Source organism: Thunnus maccoyii, chromosome 16, assembly GCF_910596095.1.
Source record: "Thunnus maccoyii chromosome 16, fThuMac1.1, whole genome shotgun sequence".
NCBI classification, from domain to species: Eukaryota; Metazoa; Chordata; class Actinopteri; order Scombriformes; family Scombridae; genus Thunnus; species Thunnus maccoyii.
In genome coordinates this window covers 13,304,280-13,320,490 of record NC_056548.1, presented here as the reverse complement: position 1 = coordinate 13,320,490, position 16,211 = coordinate 13,304,280, and the positions used below count along the sequence as shown (strand labels likewise).

At 39.8% G+C, this 16,211-nt stretch overlaps 1 long non-coding RNA gene across 1 annotated transcript; it reads left to right on the top strand.

Annotated features, from left to right (window-relative positions):
• Positions 1-4,652: 4,652 nt before the first annotated feature.
• LOC121881595 lies at positions 4,653-5,408 on the top strand. Its single transcript, XR_006091829.1, has 2 exons — positions 4,653-4,876; positions 5,086-5,408. It is a non-coding gene; the product is annotated as an uncharacterized LOC121881595 (long non-coding RNA).
• Positions 5,409-16,211: the final 10,803 nt, after the last annotated feature.

Below are 16,211 nucleotides of genomic sequence, written 5' to 3'. Positions count from 1 at the left end.
GTGTGTGTGTGTGTGTATACCTGTGTGATTAAATTGGCAGCCAAGACAAAGCAAGTCAAACAGAGGAAAGCTGAAAATGTCTGTGAATGTGGCACAATTTGCAGAGGCATTACTGCAGGCATAATTAGCATCATGATGGAGGGTCGCAAGCAAACACACAAACACAACACATACACTAAGCCACAGGGACCCTGTTTCTACTGCCCACAGTCTGACAGGGGCCCATATGCAAAACACATACACCTACTTAAAAATTATATATGCACACAGGGAGAGAAACAAACAGCCTTACAGTTTTGTTTTGTTTTGTACCACAGAATAATTTACACTATAGAATCTACACTTATTCACGTGATGCCAGCTAACATACAGCAAAAACAGACTAAACAAAGGTGTTATGAGGACATGAAATCATTAACAAGCACAAACAGTCTATCATTACACACCCTCATTATATATAGCCACCTAATGCAAATTAACAATTATTAAGTGAGAGAAATTGTATTTTTTTACATGTCCGTCACTGTCTGTCAATCATTTTTAGTAACGTATGTGAAGAATAATTACTACCTGCAGCACTGATTGTGTACTGCTCCGCTCCATACCTGTAATTATGGAGAAAAAATGCTAAGCAGAATGTATAACCACGCATTTGATTGAAGTGTATGTTGGTATGAGTCGTCCTCCCACTGCGGAGGTACCGTACAGTATGCAAGTATGAGTGAACACGCATATTTTGTATGTGCTGGCCAGACTAGAGGATAAAGCAGGATAGATAATTCAAAGGTATAGGAGAGGACACACGCTTGGTCCGCTGGTTCTCCTTGATATTATAATGAGTCTCCATGGTCTCCAAACATGCCCATAAATTTTCATAACCGGTGGGTGGACCATAGTTGGCACAGAAAGTGAGCAAATGGCTCAGTCTCAGGCATCATGAATATCAATGAAAGATGGGGAATATGACTGTCCTGACAAAGCAGGGACTGGGCAAGCAAATCTCTCATGATGACTGTTTAATTCTTCACTGTGCCCTGATTATGTAGGTCACAATTTTTACAACAGAGTCCTAATCAAATGTGAGTTTCTAGTAAGACAAGGTATTGAGAAGTAATCAGCCCCCTTCTGATTTTCTGTATGAATATCTTTGGATTAAGTATTGTACATTATAACATATTAAGTGCAAGGCATAAATGCCTGAAAAACTATTATTTTAATGCATTGTATATGCAACGTATAAGCAAATAAAATTATTGTTAACAAATCATCTCTAAGATTTGCAGCTCCACACTAGTTTGGGTGTTTGTTAAGATTTTTGCTGCAAATCTGCAGGTTTGTACAGAACAGAACAGAGAGCATAAACTGAGCTTTGAGAGTGTCTCATAATGGCAGATGGTGGAATAAGTGAAAGGCTGATGGAAAACTCACTTCCATGCTTGAGCGTGTTTATCTTCTTCAGACAGAGAAAATCTTGCCATGAGACAAACATATGTGTGACAAGAACAAGTGAATTGTACTACCAGGCCATCAATCATGTTGGCCACAGTCTAATGTTTGCATTGTTTACAATATGGTATCACAATTAAATTGATAAGATAATTAGATAATTAGATTGATATATTTATGTTTAATGTAGCACTTTTATAAAAGCACTCCTGTGATTTAGTGTTGAACTTCCATAAAGTTAGGGGACTTGCAAGAGACGGATTTAAAAAAGAAATGTCAAAATTTATGCAGCGAAGGCCAATATATAATTTTATAATCTCTATGTCCTTCACTTCCCATAATGCAACTCAACAGCATTAGACTCATGGAGGAATTCAGAGAGGTGGATACAACGCAGACAATCGTGGTACTGCAATGAAAAAATTCCCCCTAGACCACCCTTATAAAAGGAACATCTGTAAAATAATGTCATTTATAACTCTTTATATTGTGATTTTTGAGCTCAGGAAGGTTTGATTTTTGTACAACTTTCCCAGAGACTAGAAAAGCTATTTTCTTGTGCCAGATTATCTCAATGTTAAGTTGACGAGCCAAGTGGGCAGCACTGTGTAGAGCCAGAGAAAGATCAATAGTGAACACAATGCAGAAGCAGACCCGGATGATGGAAACCATTTTTGGCCTGTAGTACTGGATGAGCCAACTTTGATTGGAATAAACTAACGTAATCTTGGAGTCCAGCATCCAGTTTTCATTATACAGTTTGCTCACCCTCTACCGAACAAACCTCAAAATCTTTCAAACCCAAGCCTAAGCTCAAGCCAAGATGACCCAGACAACATTGGTTGTTTTCCTCTGTTTTGACAAACCTCCTCTAGAACCACTGAAGATACTATCCAACTGTACTTATCATGACTTCAGTAAGCAGAGCTAGATGTGTAAAAACAGTGGACGTCCACTTTGATAAAACAAAAAATGATAATGTATTTTACAATATTGGGTATTATATATTGAATGTGCTTATCCAGCGAAACTACCGAAAAGCCTTAATGACTTAAATTTGCAGAGCTGCTGTCAATGTATTCGAAGACGTCCAGCTGTCTGGTTGGAATAGATCCGAAAATATGGAACTGATCATTACCTGTTGGTTATTGAACACAGGAGAGCCAATAGTTACAGCAGTCAATGGACAGTCGGCCTTTCCACTACAATAGAATTATGAGCAGGATGGATGGTTGAGCCATGACATCAATATCTACTTATCCATGTGTCCATCTAGAAATCGGCTGAGAGGAATGTGATTAAAAGGCTGTGTGATTCATGCCTTCAATTGTATTGATCTCTTTATATAAACCATTAGCCTACCGGAGCCTCAAACATGCATGCATCCTTCCATGTGCACGCACACACACATCACATGTGAAAACACACAGACAGACACATAAACACACACATATATACGTAGATGTACCATCCATATCTATAAAAATCAACCTGAGCTAGACTGACTGACGACCTTATTTTCTCACTTTCTCTCAAACACACACACACACACACACACACACACACTAAACTAACACAGGCTTTCATATGCCAGGGCAACCTCGACAGCTAGTTTGCTCTAAATTTAAAGCGATAAGCTGACAGTGGCGAGCACTAGCTATTCCTGGACATTAGGTGCACAAAACCGGCCAGTGCTGGAAGATTTATCTCCTCCTCTGAAATTTCATTTGGGGAAGGAATAATAAGGCATAGGAAATGAAAGTTAATCATGAATCCTTTCTCACTTTTTCACTCTCCTCTCTCTCTCTCTCTCTCTCTGACATTGGCTTTGAGAGCTTTGCCGAGGCCTCCTTTATTTAGTCAGGAACCTTTTGTACCCCCCCCTACCCCACCCCACCGCAACCTTTTAAATGCTTAATAAATCAGAAACAAGGCGCACACTTCTGACGGTTTGTTGTCCCACAGAAACTAATTACAATGAGAGAGCCCTTCTACCAGTGAAACAAACTAGGATGAAATGGTTCACCATCCAGCAGCCATTAGATTTGTGGACAGGTTAAAGAGCATAAGGAAAAGATTGGAAAAGGATTCAAGATGCTGCTGAATTAATCATATTTCCTCTTTTATTAACATTATATGTAGAGGGGTATATATTGTAGGCATAAAAGTATGAAAGCGATTATCAACAAACTAGTTTTTTATTAAATCATATACAATATTATCTACATGCATAAGTCACTCTGCAATTAAGGTTTACCAGCCAATCATGTAATTAAACATGTTATTTACCCCATCATCATCTATGTTTTCCACACTGAGAGCACTTTGAGCAGATTTTAGATCAGCAAATACATTTGCCATGAGACCACTGTAGGAGATCATGAGGTAAATATTGAGAGTTTTTGGACTCCTAAAGGAATCATTTTTGTTTACTTCGGTTAAAATCTTTTGTTGACATCAGGATAATTCATCAACATGATGAATTAGCCTATTAACAAAGAAATCCCCTTAACCTGGGGGTGTCACCACCACGGCTAGAATATTTCAACACAAAAAATTACAAAAATGTGCCACTTAACATGTTTGAATGAGCAGTAGATGACTACTAACATACTGAATTGATGAGTTGCCATTAAATGTAAAACAAAAAGTGAAAGTAGTTCACTTACCTCAGTATGCCATTTATAATCAGCTTTAACTTGGCATTCTGAACAGATCCCTCCGGATATGAACTTTAGAGCTCCACACAGCAAATTTTCTGATATTACTGTAACATTGAATTTAATAACTTTGTGTAATGTGAAAGGGTCACTGAACTGCTGAACCCACTGGGAATTTATATCCATCTGTGTGGTTCTTTCCAGCTTTGGGCATTTTAAGATTTTGGTTTTCCAGCCTGCAGTATAGACTGTACAGTTGAGTGTCACTGTTCTAACTACCAATTTCCTATGTTTGAAAGGTTATTTTTCATGCCTACCTCAATGTTATTCAGTTACTGTTGTGACCACTGATTACACATGATTTGTCGTATTGTTGAATAGTTCTAAATGCTACAGTAGTCATTAGCCTCATCAGCATATTCTACCACCGGCAGAAACAGACTCAAGCCTTCAGCTTTGTAATTGTATTCTATTGTATTTTACTCGTGTCAAGGTGTACACTCTATTCCTACTTGTTCACATCTCATCTACTTTAACATAATGTTAAACAAGACTAATAGTGGGCGGTGTTAAAAATGTACTTAACCTAGCCTTCTGTTTTGATCACAGGTTATTCTGAAGCAGAAGTGGGGCTTTACAGGTATAATTGAACAGAGCCAGAAGTGCCAACATAGATAGAAAAGATCTCAATAATGAAGGAAGCAGGAGAGAGAAACGACGAAAAATTAATTGAGGAGAATGTAAAAGCAAATGAACCAAGGACACGAAAGGTTTGTTTTTTTTATGCTTGTGCTTCTACATTAACCTAAAAAGCAGCTAAATTGAAATAACCAATTAAAATGACCTTAGGATCTGCTGCCACTTCTCAAGTTCTTCAGTAAAACTCTTATGAATCCTTCCTGATCTCCTTGTATTTATACTTAATTCGTTCAGTCTACTCATGTGTTTTTCATGGTTACTAATTCTCCTGTCGTTTCAGTTCAGTCATTACAGCTCTCCCTCATGCCATGCTATCACCTCATTCCCTTCACCTGGTTTTCCCCACCTGCAGCTCATTCCCTCATTAGTCCCTCAGCATATATACCAGTCCATCTCCACTAGTTTCTCACTAGATTGTCTTTTACATTATGCTAAGCTTTCCAGCACTTATTACCTGATTCCTGAAACCTTCCTGTCTGAATATCAGCCTGATTCCCTCGACTGATTCTCTGCCTGATCCCTGCTGGTTAGGTTTGCCTTCTCTGCTTGATCTCTTGGTTCTGACCCTTGCCTGTTTACTGGAATAAACCTTGTGAAGTTTGATTATCTGATTGTTTCTGTGTGTGTGTGTGTGTGTGTGCGCTCTTGTGGGTTCTTACCTGTTCTGAGTCAATGAGTGTTACAGTAACACATTAAAATACTGTTCATGCAAATAGGTGAAAACATGCGAAAAGGCTGTTTGTTGCTGTAGTTGATGATGGGGAACCCTAAGATGTTTTTTTTTTCAATTTTTTTTTTTATTAGGAGCAGGGATGTAAAGGCTTCAGGCTTTATGGCTGTTGAACACTGATAGCAAAAACCAATAGCATATTCTTCTAAAGCTGGCTTCCCTTATTGAGATCATAAGGTTTAGTCATTTATTCAGGCATACATGTGAGCAAACACAGAGATAAATGCACCACAAACACTTACTAATGTGTCAGATGGAGTGTAGTCAAAAGCCTGAATGCAACCATTAAGCAGTGGTTGATGAATCCAATTTTCTTTGAATAAAGAAAAGCTGCTGTCTGTCATTCCTCTCAGCAAGTCACTTAACCTGAATCGCTTTTGTAAACACCCTGTGGGATAAATGAGTATTATCTTAGAGGAGGCCAAGAGCTGGCAAAGCACAGGGGCGTTGGAAATAACTGGGAAAAAAGCTATCGCTTCCACTTCCTGGACAATGAGGATAGCTGTAATGAGTATTGGTTTGTGTGTGTGTGTGTTTGTGCTCAGCTGTGTTTGAGGGGGAGCCGGGGAAAGATCAAGAAACGGCATTTGGGAGAGCGAGCCAGAAACAAAGAGTAAAAAAGGGATAGAGAGAGAGGGAGATCACGGTAATGAGGTGTCTGAGACACTGATCTGTTTTCAGCGATAGGCAGCGTAAAGCTAACAGTTCTCCAAGCAGGGTGCTTTCACATATATCCTGACCGAATGGAGCTGATCCAGATTGCTTCTCAATGATGTGATTGTGCTGAACAGGGCTGTGATTGGCTGGTATGTTAACCTGCTGGTTAGAGAAAGGAAAGACTGCTTTCTCCATCATATCTTTCTTTCTTTGTTGATAACACTGCATACATAATTGCTGAGCTTTCAGATCGGCAACATTGCTAAAAATAGATCCAACCAGGCATCAAATATGAGCAGTTATACAGAATGTAAAGAAGCAGACAGCTTTGCCAGATTAGCTACGACTTTAATGGGAGGTAAAACATAACCATAATTTCATTAATAATCCCTCACTGCACAGAAAAAACATGACTGCTGCAAGTACAGTATTTCAAAGTTGAATCAGGAAGTTGGGCAGCAAGCTGTGCTGGATGTTTACAATGGAGTTTTCGGAAGCTAACCAATCAGAAGAGAGTGGGCGCAATGGGAGGAGGGCCTTAAAGAGACCAGAGCTAAATGGGGGGGCTAAAAAGACCAGTATAAGATAAATAAGATAGGATAATACGTTTTTTTAACTATAAATCATGCAAAGATATTCCAGTAGAGCACCAGGATAAAAATATAGACCTGTAAATGTGCGTGATGCGTCTTCTGTTTTCTCTGTGTGTCATATATTGTCATGATTTTTTAGTGTTTATATTAAATTAACTGTTTTTTGTTTTTATTTATTTGTTTGTTTTTTCACCAATGCACATGCATTTGCAGTGATCTTTGGCCTTTTTGAAGCTCTATTATACAAGACATTTTTGTCCTTGACTGATGTCATGTTGATGTGGAGGTGAGCAAATGACACAACTGATCTCAGATGAGGCATACTGATTACAAGATTATTACTGGAGCTAATTACTTTGATATAAACAAACATAAGACATCACCGTGTTTCTGGTGCCTCCATTCGTCTCTACTGCCAGTTTCCTGTTGCGCTCTCACTCGATTCCGTTCGTCTACCATCCCAGAGTGCCTGTTGCTCTGTAAGCCTCCTATTTTCCCTTCCTCTCCTTTTCTTTTGTCGCTTGTCCCCATTTCCCTCCCCCATTGCGTTATCTGCTCCCCTCCGCCCCAGGGGGCCGAGTCTCCTCCCTTATGGACAAGTCCTGTCTGCCAGCGGTAGCTAACACAGCACTACCACATCACAACAGCCACAAAACTCTGTGTGTATGTGTGTATGTGTGTGTGTGTGTGTTTGTGTGAGAAGGGAGGACTTTGAGGCATGCATCATTTTCCAGGCAGACAAATATGAAAATGCATGACAACTCTTGCATGACAGCCCTGTCACCATCCATCCATCAATCAACTTTGCAACATACATGTACGTGCGCACAGAGAGCACGCAAGCACACACAAATGCACACATCATACCAATCTAGAAATATGCTGATTGAATGTCATGTAATTTATTATCCAATATATAGCTGAGACAGAAGGAGAAATGGGTTGAAGGCTGAAGACCTGAACATGATGCCTCACCAAACCATTTTGCTCCTCATCTCTGTTCATTTGATTGTCACTGGATGCTAGTAGGATGTCACGTCGGATTCGGCTCCACCTGTGTGAACTGATGGGGACAGGAGCTACTGTCTGGGGGGATGTTGTAGCAGGCAGGGATATCGACAGGTGGATGGAGATGGAGGAGGAGGAGAGATGGATGGAAGGAGTTGACAGATGAAGAAATGGTACCTATAAGGCTTGTCTGCCTGGTAACAATCTCACTCTTGACTGAGCTGTTATTTCATTTTAAAATATAGTATCATTTCAGACACAATCTGTCAGTCAGCTATCCTTAATCTTAGCAATACGTCATTATAGTATGGAGATTTTTAATTACCAACCATATACCAGCGTCTGCAGCCAACAGCCAGTTAGCTCAGGGCTTCTCTCCTCTCCTGTCTCTCTATCCTGAGTGTAAATCAGAGCCTTAAGCAGGCAATATCCTCAGCTAGTCCCTCTGCTCTCTCTTATCTTTAAGCCATATATTGCATTTTCCATGCAGCAATTTCCCCAAACTTAGCCTGCCTCTCTCCTCAAGACTTATGAAGATCAGGTTTTATTGGTTAGGGTCTCCTACAAGTGGATTCAGAAAGGTATGAGAGGTGCAGGAGGGAGGACATATAGATTTATTTGTGGTAAAGTCAGAGGAATGGGCTGCCTATTCAACCGGTATCTTTTTCAGTTTGCACACAGTAGATATCAAACTGCAGCTCTGCCGTACTGTTCAGTTGAAATGTGTCATCGCACTTCGCTTACTCACTTTAAAGAATAGTCATTAGCGTGATTAAACGTCATATCTAAAACACAGAACATGATGCATATTGATTATATCATTACCATTTGCACCATATCCAATCGATTCTATGCAGCTCAATATTTTTGTAGGAAGGCTGCAATAATATCATTTGAGTGACAGTTGGATTTCCACAAAGCTGAGATTGAAAAGGTTGTTATATGCCAAAGGCGTGGTCATATAGATAAAATATGGTTCCAGTCATTTTGAATATTAAATGTATTATGCATGGATGGCTCTCATTTCATTCATTTTGTGCGTGTTTGAGTTTAATAAGTCCATGTAAATGAACTGTATTTTCAGCCACAGTGGGAGTCCATTGTAAATGGAACGTCAAACGAACGCTGCCATCTTTCAAGGAATAATGACAAAACCAGTGGGTGAAATTATTATAAGACTCAGTTTTACGGCTGTTTTTCATTTCAAATTACATAGCTTGAAATTCTGCTTATTATAATTGCTATTTGTAAAATATGATTCTTTAGTTTCTCAAAGTTAGTGTGGTTCATTTTCTGATGAGGAATTTTACAGTTAAGAACCTCAACATGTAGAAAAAAGTGCCAAAGTTATTCAACAGTCAAGATCCCTGATGTATGAAAAATCCTTTGTTTTACTTCTATTCTTCTCTATTCTGTTCTTTTCTATTCTATCATCCCCTGTGTGTCAACAGTAGCAATGGTGGAACAGATTGGTGCAGCCCTGTGAGAGCAGATTCACCATAATCTACTGTATGATGTCAGCATGTTATTGTTCTCCTGGTTTGAGCCGTGATTAGGCAGCAGATTGAAGACATTTGTTGAGTGCGGACCCATGGATTACTGAGCGACACGGTGATAAAAACAACCCGCACAGCCAACCATACATCCAAGAACAGGAGGAGGATTTTGCAGACTCATAGTAGTAAAATTGAACACGCCGTGTGCATGTTCATGCTTTCACACATCACACAAACTTCATACAGTCAACAGATATTGCACACATAACTATACATTATGTGTGCTATTACACCCAAGTGTGAACATAGGAGCATGCAGACGAAACAAGTGTGAAAAATGTGCTAAGAAAACAGTATGGAGGCTCTAGAATAATAATGAAAAAATACTTTACAGTTGACAGGGCAAACCATAGAGCATAATAGAATAAGTTTGTACAGGTGTGTTATAGGATGAAGCCATGGCAGATTATGCAAATCTATACCCTGACTAATGATATGAAAATGACACGTTCATACTGCATTACCCCTCACACACTCACACACACACACACACACACATGCATTAACGAGACTTACAAGCTGATGTGCTGTCCGTGACAGATCCATGTATACATGAGCTAATGCTTGTATGCATATGCATGGATGTGTGGGTGTGTGTCTGTGTGGGTACACGCCTTCATAAGCTGTGTAAGTGTGTTTTACTGTCTGTGCGTGGATGTGCATTAGTGTGTACACTGTACAAGTGTGTGGGCACATACCTGTGGGTGTGTGTGTGTGTGTTTTCCTACCCCGTCTAGTGCTCTAATAGTGTGTCCACTGGATTAAGTGATATAAATGGATAACTTTTCCTCCTGGTGCACCATCCACCTACAGGCCTGGAGGAAAAATAGGCCCCCGAGGGAGACTGTCTCCTTATTGTCTCCCCCCCTTGGAGCAAAGGTATTCCAGTGCCACTGCTCACCAAGGATCAATGAGGAAGGGGAGACAAATGAAGCAGAGCCAATCAGCAATTCAGATCAGTCTCCCTGTCACAGGATGTGGGTCATGCTATGTATATGTGTAGTGTGCCACCAGAAGGGAGTGAATGCCGAACTTAACTCAAGTAATTGTGTGATCATTGTCAAGCAAGATCTGTTTCCAGCTTTAAGAAAATCAGTCAACTGTAGACATAATGATATCATTAGAGGATATTTCTAGCACTGGTACATCACTGGTAAATGTCAGATTTTATATTAAGAGTCAGTCCCTCACAGTCTAAAACCAAGAGCTTAGTTCTACACTCTCTCTCTCTCTCATACATGAAGAGAGCAGAAGATACTGACTTCTGCTCTTAAAATAGAGCATGAGACCATAACACAATGGAATCAAACACACATTGCATTTCCAGTTCACCCCTGTTCTCCAGGCTTTGTCAAAAGGCATTTCAGGAAATGTAGGAAATCACTTACTGAAGCCAGAGTCAGCTGCTCGGGGACAGTGGATTCAGCACAGAGGTAGATTTCAATGCTGCATCTCTAAATTATTGATGATATGCCTTAACATCACAGATGGATGATATATATCACATATAACCCCAAATTTAGCTTCATTACACTGGCTACCTGTATGTTTTACAATCAATTTTTCAATCAATGTTTAATCCCATACGAGCCAAAGTGTAGCTGAGTGTGCTACTTTTTTAAATGCACTTTTACTTAATTAATTCCTTTCTGTGTATGTCTAATTATATATTCTATTGTTTTATTATTTTGATATCTTATCATATACTTTATTTACTTTATTCTTACTTTTGTGCTCTTTTTTGATTCTGCCTTTTATTATGCTGTTGTGAAGCACTTTGTAACTACAGTATGTTTTGAAAGATGCTATAAAAATAAAGTTTTTTTAAAAAATTATTATTATTATTATTATCATCTGTAGGTAAGATTTTACTATAAATCTTCACCACTTTCACATAACCAATGCAAAAGAATGATTAGTTCTTTGTTTTTCAAAAACAAAGTGTTTATCTATTACATTACAGATGATATGGAGCCAATGTAAACATCAGTCTTAAGGATTCACACATTTACAGCTTTAACGTCACTGCTGTCTGCCAGTGTTTTAGCTTCGTGCCTGTTTTGCAGGGATAAGAAAGTTACATAAAAGTCTATTTTCAGAGCTTTAACCTAAATTTGAATCATGCAAAAGTTTCTAATTTGCATCACAACATCTTCACGGCTTTTGCATCCCCGCGGCTCTCCTCTGTCTCCCTCCCGTCTCTCTCCATCACCTCCACACCTTCGCTCACCTCGCTACCACACATCAGTAACAATCTCATTTACCGCCCCATTAATTGCTGGAATCCCAGACACTGGTGAGAGAGGTGTGTGCATATGTGTGTGTGTGTGTGTGTGTGTGTGTGTGTGTCTGTGTGTCTGTGTGAAGTCTGCAAGTAGCGGCGGTGTATTGAGGGAGGCAGAGAAGCTAACCAGGATGTGTCAGTGACAGTAAATCTTCTCCATGTGCTGTAAAATCACTCGGGCCCTTGCTGAGGAAAAGAGGCTCCTTATATAAACTGAATATAGCACATGTACAAAACATTAGTGGCCTTTTTTTTCCATAAAGTGTATTGATGAAATGAATCCAGGTAAAAGCCAATGTTCCTTATTAATTTCACTTATTAAATCTCTCTGTGGGTCACAGAGCAGGAGACGTAGATAAAGATCGGGAGATGAGTTAGAAAAAGATTTAAAAAGTTGAGATGTCAATTGATCATTTTCAGGAAGTTGTATGTTTTGTCTAATCCCTGCTCTTAAAGCGATGGCACACAGGTGTCTGATCCTCCACCCATCATCCTATACAGTATATACTAGCATTCAAACACCTGTGCAACACAGACACACATGCAAAAATGTCTATTTCTGCTTCTGTCTTTTAATCTCACACATATAAAAGCACCAAAAAAGTGCGAGTGGCACATTAGCAGGGGTCTGTTAATAAAGTGAGTTCCCGCTGCAGTAATGACTCTGCAGATTTAACTACATTAGCGTCCCATTCCTCCTCAACAGTACATCAGGTAGGGCACAACAGTGCTCACAGTCAGACACATTACAGTTATTTGTAGCAACATTGATCCAAGCATCAGGATGCTTCTGCTTTACCAGCAGACGGGATGTAGGGGGAATTTCGCACTGAAGGACTGTAAGTTCTGCAGATTTGCTCTGAGCTTTGTTTGTGTTTTGTGGTAATGCTTAGAGAAGGTTTTGTTGTTTTCTGCTGTTTCATGAGCATCAGAGTAAGAGACTTTTCTGATCCAAAAATGAGATATTAACTCCCGGAAAGTACAACAAAGGAGATTCTTATCTGAGCAAAATGATTGCTGCCACTAAAGCAGTGCTGAAATCCTGATTATTATCTTATTGATACCTGATTTTTTTTTTTTTTTTTTTTTCAAAAATGCATATTCACTGTGTTTTTCTGCTTATCAAAAAGGAGAATGCCGCAAAAGCAAAATCACTCTCTTTAATGATTCAGGACTTCACAGTTCATCTAAAGCAAGAAGACGCCTGCACTCAGTTATAACCCCACACCTTTTACTGAGGTTATTTTTTTTTTACCATTTTTACCCTCACTTTACATACACTTGTGCTCTCGACAGGCAGATGCCAGTTATATTTCTGAAGTGCAACAACTCTAATGAGCGTCTCTGCATGCAGGGCGCATCATGTGGATACTTGGCCATGAAATGAAAGCATAATTACACCAGGGAAGTGCTTTTGTCTCTTCATTTTCTCTCATCTTCACTATTCTGTGCTCCGTCGCTCTCAGGTGGTTCAGTTCTTGAGCAAATGCACACAGGGGCAGCTTTTCTCGCTCACTCTCTCAGACTCTCCATCTTCCTCGGTCATTCTCTCTCGCTCACATGCACATGAAGACTCTCAGCATTCTTTGTAACAATCATTGTCAGGGCAGGTCTGGAGAGAGTTAAGGAAATAGAGAGAAAGGATTTTACTGTACAGGCCTGAGTCTCGGATAAAGGTCAAACAGATTGGTAGTTCTAAAACGCTCCCTGCAAGGATGCAAGGTTATGACATCTTATATAACCGCCGTCACTGCCACCAGGGCCATCAGCATCGTCTCCATCAGCGCGAGTTTTATATTACCAGTAAGTGGCAAGTGGTATCTGACATTCCAAGGCTTTTACAAATTGGTCTCTCAACAGTTCAAGTTGGTATTTCTCTCTCTTGCATGTTTTAGTTTGAGATGAATAGGGACGTTTAAGTGGTGGCTCGGGATGCCGTCAAATCGTCCTTGAGTGTCGTACAATAGACACAAAGCGGAGTAGAGCGGGGTGAGAACGGGAGGCGAAAAGAGATAAGAGGGAGAGGGTTAACAAAGAGGCTGTCAGAGACCGAGGCGCTTTGTCATTGTCTGGAGCATTTAATGAGCAGGAATTAAACAATGACAGCCCGTAATAACCTGAGAGCAATGTGTGTGTGTTTGTCTATGTATGCAAGTGTTTGTGTGTTGATACCCAAAGGTTTGCCTCTGCACTTATATTAAGATGCTGATAAATATCTGACCCTCATTTTCAGCATTCAACTGATACTAAGACCCTGACCCAAAGAAAACTCACATACTTGGACACACCGTGAGTTACTATTAAGTAAACAGACATATTACAGAATATGGTACAACATGCAGCAAAAACCCAAGGACTCGTGAAGAAATTAATGACAGCTGTGCCCATTTTCTTAGGATGTTGATTGCAATGTCCTTGATTGGCGTCGTCTTCTTTCAGTCTGTCGATAGTTTTGAGGCAAAACAAAACTGAGTCCACAGCACACTAGCGGCTCTGTGAGGCTGCACTCAGTATTCTCACGGTGACAAGTGCTGAGCAGGTTGTGTGTACGGTGGGTTTTTAGGGCTTTTTCTCTGACAACAGCTGCCTGCTGCAGCAGAAAACGACACTATGAGAGCATTTGAGAATGAACCAGAACTGTAAAGTTGCAGCCAGACAGCTAAACAATGAGCTTAAAAGTCGCTATGAAACTCCGTAAAGCCGAGGGGAGCTACAAAGTCGGGTGATAATTCTCTGTGGGTTCATCACTACCAGCAACACCTCTGACATTACACGTTGCCTTTTAGATACATTGTTATCACTGAAAAATATTGATTAATGCCACTTTAAGAATCTTAGCATGCTAGTCTTTGCTAATTAGTGAAAAACTAAAATTTTTTCCTGATGATGGCACTGAAAGAGTGAAAGAATGTAAGAGTGTCAGAATCACAAAAGTTCTTACAATTCATCCCGAGGGGAATACGAATGTCTGTACAAAATTTCAATCTTTGTAGACACACAAAAAAACTCAAATGTCAACTTCATGGTGGTGCTGGAGCAAAAGTCAGTCAATCTGGACCAAAGAGTGGTGGAGCAAGCAACTGACATTTCCATTCCTGTAGCTACGTCTGCAGAGTGGCTAAAAAACATTGTATAAAAGAGCAAAGACAAAATATTGATACTATATAGCTAATCTACTGCATGGGTTTGATTCTGACAAATGAAGTAGTTTAACCAAATCAGTTCATCTTGAGAGGCTCCTCATGAAGTGTTTATCAGCTTAGTCAGCAAACCTTTGATGTCTTCCAGGCTTCACAACCGACTAACAAAGGCAATGCAGTGTTTGTCAGTATTTATTCTGCTCCAGAGATAACAGTATAATATAGAATATATCACTGGTGTGACAAGACCATGTTTCGTTGTACACAAGTGTGATGGATATAAAGTTGAAAAGTGACTGAATATCGTAATATCAAAGCTGAACAAAACAAGGTGCAAAGCTCATTGACTGACAATCAGCTGTCGCTTATCCAGTTTACTGTTTTCTCAACTGTACAATTATTAACAACATTAAAAATTCATGATTAAAAAAACCCTACAAGATTGCTGTTTTCTGTACTGTTTGAAGTTGTACTCTGATCAACAATACTGTACCAAGTTTGCTCTACATGTTTATGAATCACCATCCCGCCTTTTAGTTGAGCGAACAATAGAGAGAAAAAAAAAAGACACGGTAACAAAGCCAGGCTTTACACTCTTAATGCGATGCAATGTTCACACTGAAAAGGACCAGGAGAGGCCGCCCACAGCTACTAAAAATTTTCCTCTGTAATTGTTTACAGCAAACATGGAAACAGTGTATTTACATATCCTATGTCAGTGGGAATCTCAGTGAAGCTTATATGCCAATAAACCATACAGGAAGTTAGCAGGCACAGCTTTGTTTCAGCATTCTCTGAAATAACTGAGGTGGGCGAAACATGTTCCAAAAATGGCAACAAAAGACCGTAAAACCTCTGTAACAGCTAATGCAGCATAATGCAAGCTTGTTTGGAGGCCAAACAACTGTGCTGCAGATCCAAAATTCTCAAATGTATTCAATTACAAGGTGGTAAGAAGGAACATTTTACTTTTGCATGACTTGTCTTACATGGGCATCTGTGAATGGTGAACATGCAAATTCCTAAAAACACAATCCTGCAGCAACAGGGACACCAATCTCACTCCTCCTCCTGCTCCCATTTAAAAACACACATCAGTACATTTACACACAAAGTAACTTCCACACCGCAGTCTCTTAATGAGCATAATCCTCCATGTTTGAATCTCACAGCCTAGTAAAAGGTTTGGCCACCCAGTTTCTCTGCTTTCCAGCTGATTCCAATTAGACGCTCCCACTAAATAATATTGTAATGCAGTGGTTTACCGAAAAGAGAACAGAGCACATTAAGGAAGCTTCTCATCTCCAGAGGTTAATCTTCCATTTTCAGCCTAATTTATAGAGCACCAGGAAACATGCATGCAGCGAGAATGAGACAGAGGGGAGAGAGAAGCCAGAGATAGCGTGATCAGTGGGGGGGCAGAAAGAAAGATTAGTGC